Raw genomic sequence first — 11,913 nt, 5'->3', positions numbered from 1 at the left:
AATTCCATCACCACAGACACTTGTCCTGAAAAGGGGAAGTTGGTGGTCGTTGGGGGTTTGTGTTATTTTTTAAATGAACATTCCTTCGGTTAAAGTCCCCCGTGGTGAGCTGTTGGGTCCCCCCGGGTTGGGGCCCCCGGGGAAAGACCCCAAACAAGGCAAGGACAAGCGCTCAAGTCCCTACCTTCCCTTTCCTGTCAGGGGTTTGAGGTCTGACAAAAGCCTCTGGTTTTCTCTGTCACGCTTGTCTCCTCCTCGGATCCCCAATTGTGAAGCCCTCAAGGGCGCGTAGTTGGGGCCTTTGTCCCCGAATGTAATTCGATAAACTCCAAGCAGAAACACACGGCCCTCTTGGTTCTTTCAAAAACTGTTACTGCCCGGGAGAGAGGGAGGGGGGAAAAGAAAAGATATCTGAGATCTTTGATTGAACATTTAAACACACACACAAACACACAAACACATACTCAGACAAACAGACACACATTCACATACACACACACACGCATACAAACACACTCACACACTCAGACAAACAGACACACATTCACACACACATACAAACACACACTCACACATTCAGACAAACACACACACATACAAACACAAGGGCTGGGGTGGGGGGGGGGTAGGATGAGCCAGGATAAAAAGGTTCTCTCTGGGCTGAAGCATCTGTAACCTCCTTTCCTGAACTTGGTTGGGGCTGGGGGGGAGGAGGGGATCAGGGTCTTGGGACAGACGCCCCTCTCCACCCCCACCCCTCAGCTCTTAAAGGCTCCCAAGCCCTTGCTTCCAGCGGCCTGTGGTGGGCGGTACCGGGCAGGTTGGATTCTATAAAACTCTTGGCTGCCAGGCCGGGGCAAAGCAGGCCAGCATTCCACCCTCGCTGCTGCCACCGCCACCGTGGTGAGTCTACTGCCCGGCCCCCAGGGATCTTTGGGGTAGGCACCCCAAGTCTGGCTCTCCTCTCCTCTCTTTAGAAGGCTTCCCTGCCACCAGGCCCACTCACCCCTTTATTTTGAACCCGGTTGGAGAAGGGGCAAAGTATGGTTTGGAGCGGGGGGTGACTAGATTTTATTGGGGGGGGTGTTCCTATTCAGTTTGTAAAAGGTCCTGTTGAGGAAAGAATTTCCAGCACTGTGGGTTTACAAAGGAGAGGGGCCAAGCTGCTGTACCCTATGAAGTTGGGCTAAAGGTTTCCCCAAAGCACCCCCCAAGGGGTTACCAGAGCTTGCAGAGGGAGGGAAGTTCTCTTGTTTCAGGGTGATTTTGTTCCTTCCTCTCAGTGATTTGTCTGGGGTGGGGGAGGACTGTGGGGAGGGTCCAGGGCTGTGTCCTGAGCCGGCTCATGTGTGGGACAGTTGGTCCTAAGCTCCCGTGTCTGGTGAAAGAAGACTCAGGAACCAAGAGAAAGAAGGGGACAGTTGGTGAGTTATACCCAGGGGTGAAGAAGAGGAGGAAGAGAAGAATGGGGGGTGGGGCGGAGAATGTTTGTCTGGATGATCAGAAAATGAGGTAGCTTTGTCTGAATCCCCCATCCAACCTGGGTGGGGTGTAGTCAGGAGACAAGGAGGGGAACTGGGGAAGGGGAGCCTCTTTCTGCAGGGGCTGGTGTGGGGAATTTCTGAAATGGAGAAAGACAGAGACAGAGAGACAGAAAGACAAAGATAGAGAGACATAGAGGCAGAGACAGAGAAAGACAGAGAGAGAGAGAGAGAGAGAGAGAGAGAGAGAGAGAGAGAGAGAGAGAGAGAGAGAGAGAGAGAGAGAGAGAGAGAAACACTCTGGGAATTCCCATAACCTTGGGAATAGTCCGAGAGTCCCGTCATCCATATTTCCTTTCTCCTGAGTTTCGAGTCGGGTCCAGTTACAGCCAAACTGAGGACCATAGGGTCATAGCTTTGGAAGTCCAAAGGCACCTTAAGGGTTCGGGTCTAATCCCTTCATTTTGAGGCTCAGAGAGCCCACAGTCATCCGGAATCAGTGGTAGATAGAGTTGGAATTTTAATCAAAGGCCCGTGATTCCAGACTCTTCCAGAAATGCTGGATCACAATGATCCAGGTGTCTGTTTCTACCCTCTCTGCCCCTTGACCTGGGCTGCAGGAAAAGCGTAGAGCTCTCCCCCATCTCTGGGTAACGATGAGGATCTTCGTTGTTTTTTCTGTTCTCTCTGTTGAGGGAGGTAGAGGGGTCTGACCACTGAGGAATCTCCAGGGCTTGAGGGCAGGGGTGCTGGCCGGGCACTCAGCGGCCATAGCGTCCCACCCGTACAGCCTTGCTGGAAGACCTCTGGATGCCACTGCCCCCCCCCAGGGGCAACTCATTCTACCCTAGGATAGCTCAATATTAGGGAGTTTTAGGGGACATCAGACTTTAATTAGCTTTTTTTCACCTTGTCCCCATTGCTGGATGGCAGGTGGGGGCACCCACCCCAGAACAGGGAAGGGGACTTGGGGTCCCATCTGAAGGGATGGCTTCAGATCACACCCATGCCACAAGCTGGAGAGACCCAGAGAACCCCCCAGCTGGCTGGGCGCACACTCTCTGCCTCCTCTATGTCCTCAGAATGGGAAGGGCCAATGTCCCCTGGAGGATGCAGACAAGGGCTTCTCTGGCCTCACTAATGGTGGCTCATCCCCGAGTGTTGGCCTGGGCATTCCTCTGTAAAGCAGGGTTCAGATGGTCCAAATGGGGACCCCGCCAGGGCCAGGGAGGTCAAAACCGTCCATGCAGGGTGTTCTGGCAGTGAGACGAGATGATTTATGGAAGGCATCACGCAAGAGTCAGCCGTCATCCATCATCATTATTTCTCTCATCTCGGCTCCGCTTTGCTCACTCCATGACCTGTCTGCCCGTCTCTTCCCTTTTCTGAATCTGTTTCCTCATTTGCCAGTTTAAAGGGCTGAGCTGGGGGTGGGGAGGGGGGGTCTGAAGCTCCTTTCCAGACCTAGATCTATAACCCCTGTGACTCTACAGGTGTGACCCTGGACAAGTCATTTCATCTTCATGGGCCTGCCTCAGTTTCCTTATCAGTAAAATGAGGGAGTTAGACCAGATAGTCCAACCAACTCCTCATCCTATGGGCACAGAGACTGGTATTGTAGGGAGAGAAGGAGAACCGAGCCATTCTGAGGTCCCTTCTAGCCCTAAGCCTGTGATTTATCTTAGCCTTGGAAAGGAGCCATTGCTGCTTAGAGCACTGTCCCCCCAACCCTCTCCATAGGACACTAGGCCTCTTCCCTCCCTTCCCTTCAAACCATCGTCAGAACACTTGGGGGCAGGGTGGAGGAGGCATGATATTTGGGGACCAGAGATTTCAATTCTGGGCTTAGCCCAGATCACCTCAGCCCAATGTAAGCGTGCGCATGCGTGCTTACACACACACACACACACACACACACACACACACACACACACACACACACACACCTTTAAAAAACCACCTCTCCAAATGCACCTCCTTTCTTTAGAGAGGCAGTGGCCTGAAGGTACCTCATCTTTCACACACAGTTGGATGGGAAGACCCACAATGGGGCTGGGGGTAGGTAAGGTGGAGTCTAAGCAGAAACGACTGTGATGAAAATCAATGGCATCAATAACATTTTAATTAGAAAACAAACCCTTCTCCCCTCTCTCCCTCCCTCCCTCCCAACCTCAGTCCTTCTCCCCTTTCACCCAGGGCCTGGGTTTTGACCCTCTAACCCCTCTGGGGGACTTAGTGGGTCTGGCCTAGACAACATCTAGCCCATCTCCTTCTCCTGGCCAAATCTGGTCCCTTTTTTTGCTGTCTCACTAACAAGGGGCAGCAGAGGGAGTGAGGATGGCTCAGTACAGCCCGTTCCCACTGCTGTGAATAGCGATCAGAGCTCAGTGACTAGTGAGAACCGCTGGGTCTTAGTTTTCTTCTCATCACTCTCTTAAGCTCCGTATTGGCTGTTAAGTCCTCCTCTCTTGAACAGAACAATATCCTGGGTTGAATATGTGGAAAATAGGAAGGAGAAAGAGCCTTCTTTCCTGAGAACCTCTGGTCTGTTGGGGGAGGCAGGGGCCGTGCCCTTGGGAAGCAGGACTGTGAGAGGGGAAGAGATGATGCAGGGCAGGGCAGGGCAGCAGCCATTGGAGACCACAGGAGGGACCAGTTTAGCTTGGAGCCTTCTATATCTCATGTCGGATGTCGAGCCTGGGGCCTCTGTTGTAACCGGGACCAGGGTAAATAGAGTCAGGGAGGGTGAAGTGGTCCGTCCCTCTGATTCCTTGGTTCTGGGGAAAAATTGGCACTCACACATCTGCCTCAGACCTCCTACTGATTTTCTACCTTCCTCTTACTGTACTAGGCCCAGAGGACGTTCCTCTCCCTGGGTGGTCGCCCTAACCCTTCCCCTCCTCCACCCTGGTAGATATCTCAAGACACATCTATCCCTGAAGAAGGGAAGGCCAATAAGAGAAAAAAATGTGGGTGATGTATTCTGGAGACCCAAACCAGACAGAAACAGCCCCACCTCAGTGTTAGTATGGGCACTGTTTCTAGCAGAGGGGACGGCTGCCCAGAGCCATCCACCTCCCCCCCCCATCCATTTCCTTGTGTCCAACAGCCTGTGTTTGTAAATAGCCAGAGGGGTTGGAGGTCAGTCTGCGACCACAGTCAGGGCTCAGTCTGTAACTGGTGAACTGCCCGTATCTTTGGGAGCTGGCTGGCTTAGCCAGCCTTGATCTCTGTCCCATCAGCCCTGTGTTCTGGGGGCACACCTGTTGGGGGGATGCTCCCTGGAAAGGACATTAGGATTCTCCCCTTCCTGCTGCCTGGTCTCCTGCCCTTCTGGGCCTGAACGCCCAAGGACAGAGCTCCTCCCACTCCCCGGAGAACACCAGGCTAGGAGACAAGAAACCCAAGTTTTTGAGTTCTGGCTCTTTGGTTTCCTCTAGACCTCAGCTTTCTCATTTGGGATAGGAGCAGATCGAATTAGATGTTCTTTAAGGCCTTTTCTTGTAAGAGTCCATGTATCTCAGGGCTGTAACTAGTGCAGGACAGTTGAGCTTTGTCCCAGGGTGCCAAATACGGAGGGGGCTGGAGGACATCGCAGTCTCCACCAGCATAAAAACAACAGAGCTAATTAGTTAAAATAGGAGGTTACTAAGCTCTTCCCAGACCTCTGCCCAGCCTCCTTATAGCTGAAAGCCCAATTCATGATGTTCACCCTAAGGGCAGTTTCTGGGGCTTGCTCTGAGTGCAAAATGCTCTCATTATTGGCTCTGCATGCCCTCCCTCTAGATCAAGGACCCCTTGGGCAGTCAGACTGGGGAGGCAGATGGACGGACCCCTTCTCAGAATCATGTTTTTAAACAGATAAAATGCATAGGATTACAAAGGAAGCCAACTGTATGGAAGTATACAATTTAAGTAGATGGATCCCAGATTAAGAACTTCTGTTCTAGAGTATCGATGTCCGACACAGAGGCAATCATCTCCCAGGAACATAATGCGGTTTCATGAAGACCAATAACTTTGGGAGTTAGGGGTGGGGTTGAGATCTGAGGCTCTCCCCCTCCCCCATTGATTCTGCCTGGTACGAAGGTCCTTAGTCATACCTTCTGTGAAATGGGCATAATAATCTCCCTAGTATTTAACAGGGTTGTGAATCATCGGAAGATAGGAAGAAGCTCAGAGAAAGCATGAAGGGTAGGGCTGTTATTTGAAATCATTTTTAGTCCTAATTTTTTTTCCCCAGGGGCTGTTTGGACCAAGGGTTAGAAAGAGAAAGTTTGACTGTTCCTAGTCCCAGACTCTTGTTCTCCCAGAAGGCACTTTATCCAGATGTGAGAAAGAGTTGTGGGAAGGGAGAGGGTCCTGACCCTGGCCCCAGGCTCCTCATGGGGGCTCTTAGACAGAGCTCAGGAAGACAGGCCAGAGAAAGGGCCACCAACAGGCAGGTGCAGAGCCTCTTGGGGACCAAAGTCCCTGGAGGACAGGAGAGGTAAGGCTGGGGGAGTCGCTGCGTGGGCCCCCCTTTGCAGGCCTGGATCTCTGGGCTTCTGAGAGGAGGTGGCATCTCTGTCTTTGTTTAAGAGGAGTTAGATTGACAAGCAGGCGATGGCTTGATTGGAGACGTGAGAAGGTTGTGGGAAGACTGGAGGGATGTGTTGGGAGCCCCCAGAAACTTCCCTCAGGCTGCATTCCCAGAGGACTTATCGCTACTGTCCTCTGCCCTCCCACTGCCTCACAAATCAGGCAAGCAATTATTAATCACCCATTGCATGCCAGGTACCTGAAGTGCTGGGGACACCAAGAAGGGCAAAAACACTGTCCCCACCCTAGGAACTCCCACTCGAATAGTAGAGACAATGGGGCAATAACTAGGGGTGTGTGTGTGTGTGTGTGTGTGTGTGTGTGTGAGATAAATACTGAGCATGGAGGAGCAAGGGTCAGAAGGAAGGGTGTGGAGGACAAAGAGGGTCTCGTATAGATGGTGGGAAACTAGGAAATGGAGATGAGGATGGGGGGGCAGCCGGTGAATGCAAGGATGGACAGGAGATGAAGGCCATGGGGTGGGAGGGAGCCCCAAGGGGGTCCAGGGTCACTGGATCAGAAAGTATGGGGGTGGGGGGTGGGGGGGGAGTCAAAGCCTGGGAAGGGAGGGTGGGGCTCCGAAGGCCCCTCGGTGGGGCCGGGAGCCCGGATTCCTGCTCTGGGGGCACCCTCCCTTGGTCACTTCGAGCTCAGCCCCCTTCTCACTCTCCTCCCAAAACAGCCACAAGAGGCGCTGATCGGCTCGTTTGTGCCTAGCTCCAAGCTCTGGTCCCTGCCGCCCCTTACAGGGCAACAGAGCCACAGCTGACTGACAGGGAAGGAGGAATGGGAGGAATGCCGATCGGCCACGAGGCTGCCCCCCCCCCCAGTAACCACTGCAGGTGCAAAGAGGCCTAGGAAGACTGGCCACTGGATATTGCTCCATTGGGCATTACCCCTCAGTCCTGGGATGGACGTATGTGTGTACGTATGTGCTTGCGTGTGTGTGCACGTGCACTTGTGTGTTTGTGTGTGCATGTTTGTGTGTGCGTGTGTGCATGTGTCTTTGTGTGTATGTGCATATGTGTGTGCGTGCGTGTGTGTGTGTTGGTGGCTATATACTGGAGTCCCCCAGGGTCACCTTCTGCATCTCCTCTATTTTCTAAGAATGTACAGGGTGGGACCCAGCCCTCTTTTCCTTAGGTCTCTCCCTCCCCTTTGTCCGTCTGGATTTCCTCGCCCAGGAAGGGAAGAGGAGGGCTGGGCAGCCCAGGCCAGTGGTAGCCCTGCAGGATACCAGGCCACAGATCTGGACTCAGCTAACTGGGAAGGAGGAGGTATAGGCCCTCAGGGACCCAAGTCTGGTTGGGGGCAGAGACAAGGTGTTACAGAATAGAGAAAATGAGAGCGGGGTTGTAAAGCATTTGATTGGGAGCTGGGGAGAGAATCCCAGCTAGTGTTTGCAAAGTGAGTCGTTGGTGAAGGCTTCTGGGAAGAGGTGGGACTGCAGGATGGGAGACAAGCCAGGGAAGGGAGGAGGCCCAGTCCTGCTGGGAGAGCAGCAAGGATGAGCAGGCTGAAGAAGCATGGCTCAGACCCCAGGTTCTTAGAAATCCCAGACTTAGAGCTGGAAGGAATCATAAACCTCAGAGATCTCTTTCATCCAGCTCCCCCATTGACGGAGGAAGAAACGGAGGCCCAGAGAAGCATCAGAGATAGGTTCTGAACCCAGGCGTCCTGGATGCCAAGCTCCAAGGCCCTGGCCAGGAGAAGGCTCAGATGCCCAGCTCAGGATCCTGATCTGGGAGTGACTTGGCATCACTGCCGTGGTCTAGGCTTGCCCTCCAGGAGGCATTCAGCGGCCACCCTCAGAGATGCCCCCTTCCCTCCTCTATTAGAGTGGAAACTCCATGAGGCAGTTTTGAGAGGGTTGGTTGGTCTATTTCCAGTTTTCTTTCTTGCCTTTCTTTCCCCCTCAGCACTGAACACAGCCCCTGGAACTGAGTAGGTGCTTTAACCCTCAGTGACCCTGACAGATCAGTCCAAAGAAGGAGAAACAGCCCCCGTGCTAGGGGTCGCCCCATCTGATGTTCCCTCAAAGAGGGAACAACAAGTCTCTGACCTTAGGAATCCTGTGGTGTGAAGGGAGAAACAAAGAGACTGATGCAGGAAAAGGACAGCGAAATGTTTAGGAGTCGTGAATAACAGCACCTGCTCACACACTGTCTGTCTGTCTGTCTCTGCGTGAAGACAAAAGGAGGCAGATTCCCCAGTGACTGGGGCAGTCATGGAAGAGGGGGGCCTCAGAGAAGGCAAGGGTCCTCAGAACAGGAAGATTCTCAGCAGGGTTTGCAAGGAGGAGGAGGAAGAATGTTAGAAAAGAGACAGGCCATCGATGGTATGAGCTAAGATTAAGGCGGGGAGTCCTATCGAGATAGGTTCCTGCCTGCCCAATGGTCAACATCAGAAACAGGGTTTTTATCGATGGAAATGACATGTAGGAAGAGGCATGACCTCTGCAATATTTGAAGACCATAGGGCCTTCGCACACAACTTGCCTCTTGGATGTTCTGTCTCCCCTTCTTGGAGTGTGAACTCTCTGAGAACAGGGGTTTTCCCACCTTTCTCCTTGTAATCGTGGTCTTTAGCACTGTGTTTTGCGTAAATAATGCTCTTCACTCACCCTGAAGAAGAGGGTCTAGGGAAGTTTTCAGCCTCACACAAAGGCTGGCTGAATAACTTGGGCCCAGTTAGTTTTCTTCTTCAGGCCTTGGCTTTCTCCTCCATAAAAGGGGAATAATGCCACATCAACCCACCAGAGGTCAGGAGGTGGTAAGTCATTCCAGCTCCAAGATCTATGAAAGCCAAGCCTACTTTATAAAGCATCATCATGACTCCTTTATCCAAAATAAATCAGAAGGTATAAGGGAGCATAGAGATCATTTCATCTAACCCTCTCATTTTACATTTGAGGAAACTGAGGCTGGAAGAGGAAGTGGTTTGTCAGAGGTCACACCGGAAGCACAAAGTGGCAGACACTGTAACCTCTGGCCTAAAGTCCAGGGCTCTTGTGGTCCATATCATTTTTCATCCCTGTCTCTTTTTGGCCTTGACTCAGCTCATTTTGGAGTCACTTGGTAACTCTTGGTAGCTATGCTCCCCCCACTCATCTCCACCCCATTTCCCTCCATCCCTGCTTGGGGCAGGAGCCAGCTTTGGTGAAACCCCCCTTCCTGGGGAGAGGGGGGAGAGGGCATCCCTGCAGCTCCTCCCCCTCAGCCAGAGATGGATCCCCCTATGCTTCCCCTTCCCAATCTCTTGGTTGTTGGCGCTGCCTCAAGGACTGGAGGTCTTATTTCCCCCGTTTTTGGCTTTGTTTTGTTTTGTTTTGTTAGGACGGGGTAAAGGGTAGAAGGAGGGAAGGAGGAAGGGGATGGAAACGTGTGTATATGGAAGGGGGGGGTGCTTCTCCCAGAGCCGCAGTGCCAAAATTGTCCACCAGGTGGGGTTATAGGGCAAAGAGTGAAAGGGCCGGGGAGCCGGGAGGAGAGATTTCGCTCCCCAAACCTCAGCGCGCCACAAACACATACACACAGAAAAGCACCCAGACGTGTTATGCACATATGCATCCAGACCTGAGCACGCACGCCCCGGCACAAACACACTGAGGGCCATGGAAGAAGCGGACAGTCTCTCTCTCTCTCTCTCTCTCTCTCTCTCTCTCTCACACACACACACACACACACACACACACGCACGCACGCACACATGCAGACTTCCATCCTCCCCTCTGGCTCCCTCCTCTCTCATTCATCGCTCCAAAGGAGAAATGCGGCGTTCAGAAAGCAGAGGCGCCGCCGGTGTCTGGATTCAAGAGAGAGAAAGGTGTGAAGAGGCGTGCAAGCCAGTTCACACTGCACACACACCCCGCACACACATCTACAACAGACACGCCTCCCACATACAATTACACCATACAGACTTACACGTTCACTCCCGTTTTAAAGGAGGGGGGAGTTGGAGCACAGTCTTGTTTTGGCACAGTCTTGGGGCGCCGGCGAGGAGTGGATGGAAAAGAAAAGGGGAGGGGCTCCTGGAGGGAGGAGACCCCCCCTCCCATATTGGACAGGCTCAAGTAGAAGCCACCCTTTCCACCTCTCTGGCGCGCGCGCACACGCACACACACACACACACACACACACACTCATCACCCCCCCCCACCCCGCATAGCTCCATACGTTCCAACCGCAGGGACACACATGTTGCGCACACACGTGTCATTCTCACACACATTCCCCCCCTCCCCACCCCTGGGCAGCCAGCGCGGGAAGGTGGCGGCCCCTTTCCCAGAGTGTTTATTTACCTATTTGTATCAATGAACGCTTGTGCCCCGGGGCTCCGCCCGTCCCGCCCCGCGCCCGGACTCGGCTGGAGCGCCCAGACCAGCCCGCCTGGCTGCCCGTTCGACGTGCGTCCAGCCGGCGCCCAGGAGGGGAGGCAATCTCCGGTCACCCCGGGGCTTTCGCCACCCCTCCTCGGCTCGGCGGACTGAGCCGCGAATCTAGGACACTCTCTCCCGGGAGTGGGCGGTCGGGGAGGGGGGGTGTCTCTATATCCCCACGCGCCTGTCGCCCAACCCGGGGCTAGACAAACAGCGGAGGCAGAGGCTGGCCGCGGTGGTAGGGGGCTCCAGTCTCAGGGCTGGGGTCTATAGGGACCAGTAGATCCGCACTCAGGCTGAGCGGGCGTCCTAGTACTAGAGAGTGTGTGTGTGTGTGTGTGTGTGTGTGTGTGTGTGTGTCTATGTCTTCTTGTCTTAGGTGCGGAGCCCAGCGCAAGGCAGACGCGCGGCCCGGACAGCTGACTAAGGACGGATGGACAGAGAGGGCCAGGGAGAGGCGAACTGAGTTTGATCCTCCAGCGGCTACAAGTGGGTCCCCGGCAGGCGGGCGGGCGGGCGGGCGCGCGTCCAACACTCACACGCTCCCGGGCCGCCGGGCCCGGCCTCTCACCACGCCTCCGGCTTTGTGAGAGTGGGGGTGGGGGGGGCGGCGGGCGGAGAGGGGGAGGGGGAAAGGGGGGGGCTGGCGGAGAGCCCACGGCGCAGCCTCCCGCCCCTATATAAACACACGCACCGCAATGCTTTTGACTCAAATCACGTTGAGAAGCTTTTAAAACCACCAGCCCTGAAATCCTGCCTCCTGCTTTATTTCTTCTTTTTTTTTTTCCTCTTTTCCCTCTTTCTTCCCTTCCCCCTCCCCCCTTTCCCTAGCAGCAAGTCCAGAGACGAGAGACACAATCCTGCGGACTGCCTGCCTTTGCTGATTGATACAATAACCCGGCTCGGCTTCTCCACCGCCCGCCCCCCAACCCCACCCCGCCTCACCCCCTCCCTCCTTCCCTCCCACCGGCCCGCGCCTCCTTCTCCTCCGTCTCCTCCTCCCCTCGGGCTCCGGGCTGCTTTCGGCGTCCGTCTCGTTCGCCCCGCGCTCGCTGCTCACTCCGTCTCGTCAGCTCAGCTCTGCTCCTCACTTCTGGCCGCAGCCGCTGCAGGGGCGCACGGGCAGCTTTTAGAGGCTGAGGCACCGCATTAAAGTTTGAACAGATACAGAGTCGGGGGGTAGGTCCCCGCATTTCCCAAACCGTCATTTCCCTTCCTCTTCCCCCCCAAAAGTTTTGGGGCTCTCGGGTGATTTTTGGATCTGAAGGAGACATCCTCTCCTTTCCTTCTTAATTAGAATTTTTATTTTTTTTTCCTCCGAAATTGGAATTAAAAACAAATCCTCTGGACGAATCGATTGCACTTGAATTTTTCATTTTTGTTTCATCTTATTTTTTGCCTTTCCCCACCAGCGAAGGGGAGGGGTCCGCCGTCCCGAGTTTTCCCAAGTTCACCAAGCGTGGTGCTTGG

The 11,913-nt window shown here is 54.1% G+C and overlaps 1 long non-coding RNA gene across 2 annotated transcripts; it reads left to right on the top strand.

The window, feature by feature from the left end:
- The first annotated feature begins 867 nt into the window (after nucleotides 1-867).
- LOC122743737 lies at nucleotides 868-11,377 on the top strand. 2 transcript variants are annotated; one of them, XR_006355012.1, is made up of 4 exons: nucleotides 868-903; nucleotides 1,359-1,424; nucleotides 10,823-10,932; nucleotides 11,278-11,377. It is a non-coding gene; the product is annotated as an uncharacterized LOC122743737 (long non-coding RNA). The 2 variants fall into 2 exon arrangements; XR_006355013.1 differs by lacking the exon at nucleotides 1,359-1,424 and having other exon boundaries at nucleotides 869-903.
- Nucleotides 11,378-11,913: the final 536 nt, after the last annotated feature.

This window comes from Dromiciops gliroides, chromosome 2 (assembly GCF_019393635.1).
Source record: "Dromiciops gliroides isolate mDroGli1 chromosome 2, mDroGli1.pri, whole genome shotgun sequence".
NCBI classification, from domain to species: Eukaryota; Metazoa; Chordata; class Mammalia; order Microbiotheria; family Microbiotheriidae; genus Dromiciops; species Dromiciops gliroides.
The sequence above is the reverse complement of the archived record's forward strand: the minus strand, read 5'-3'. Positions and strand labels throughout refer to the sequence as shown.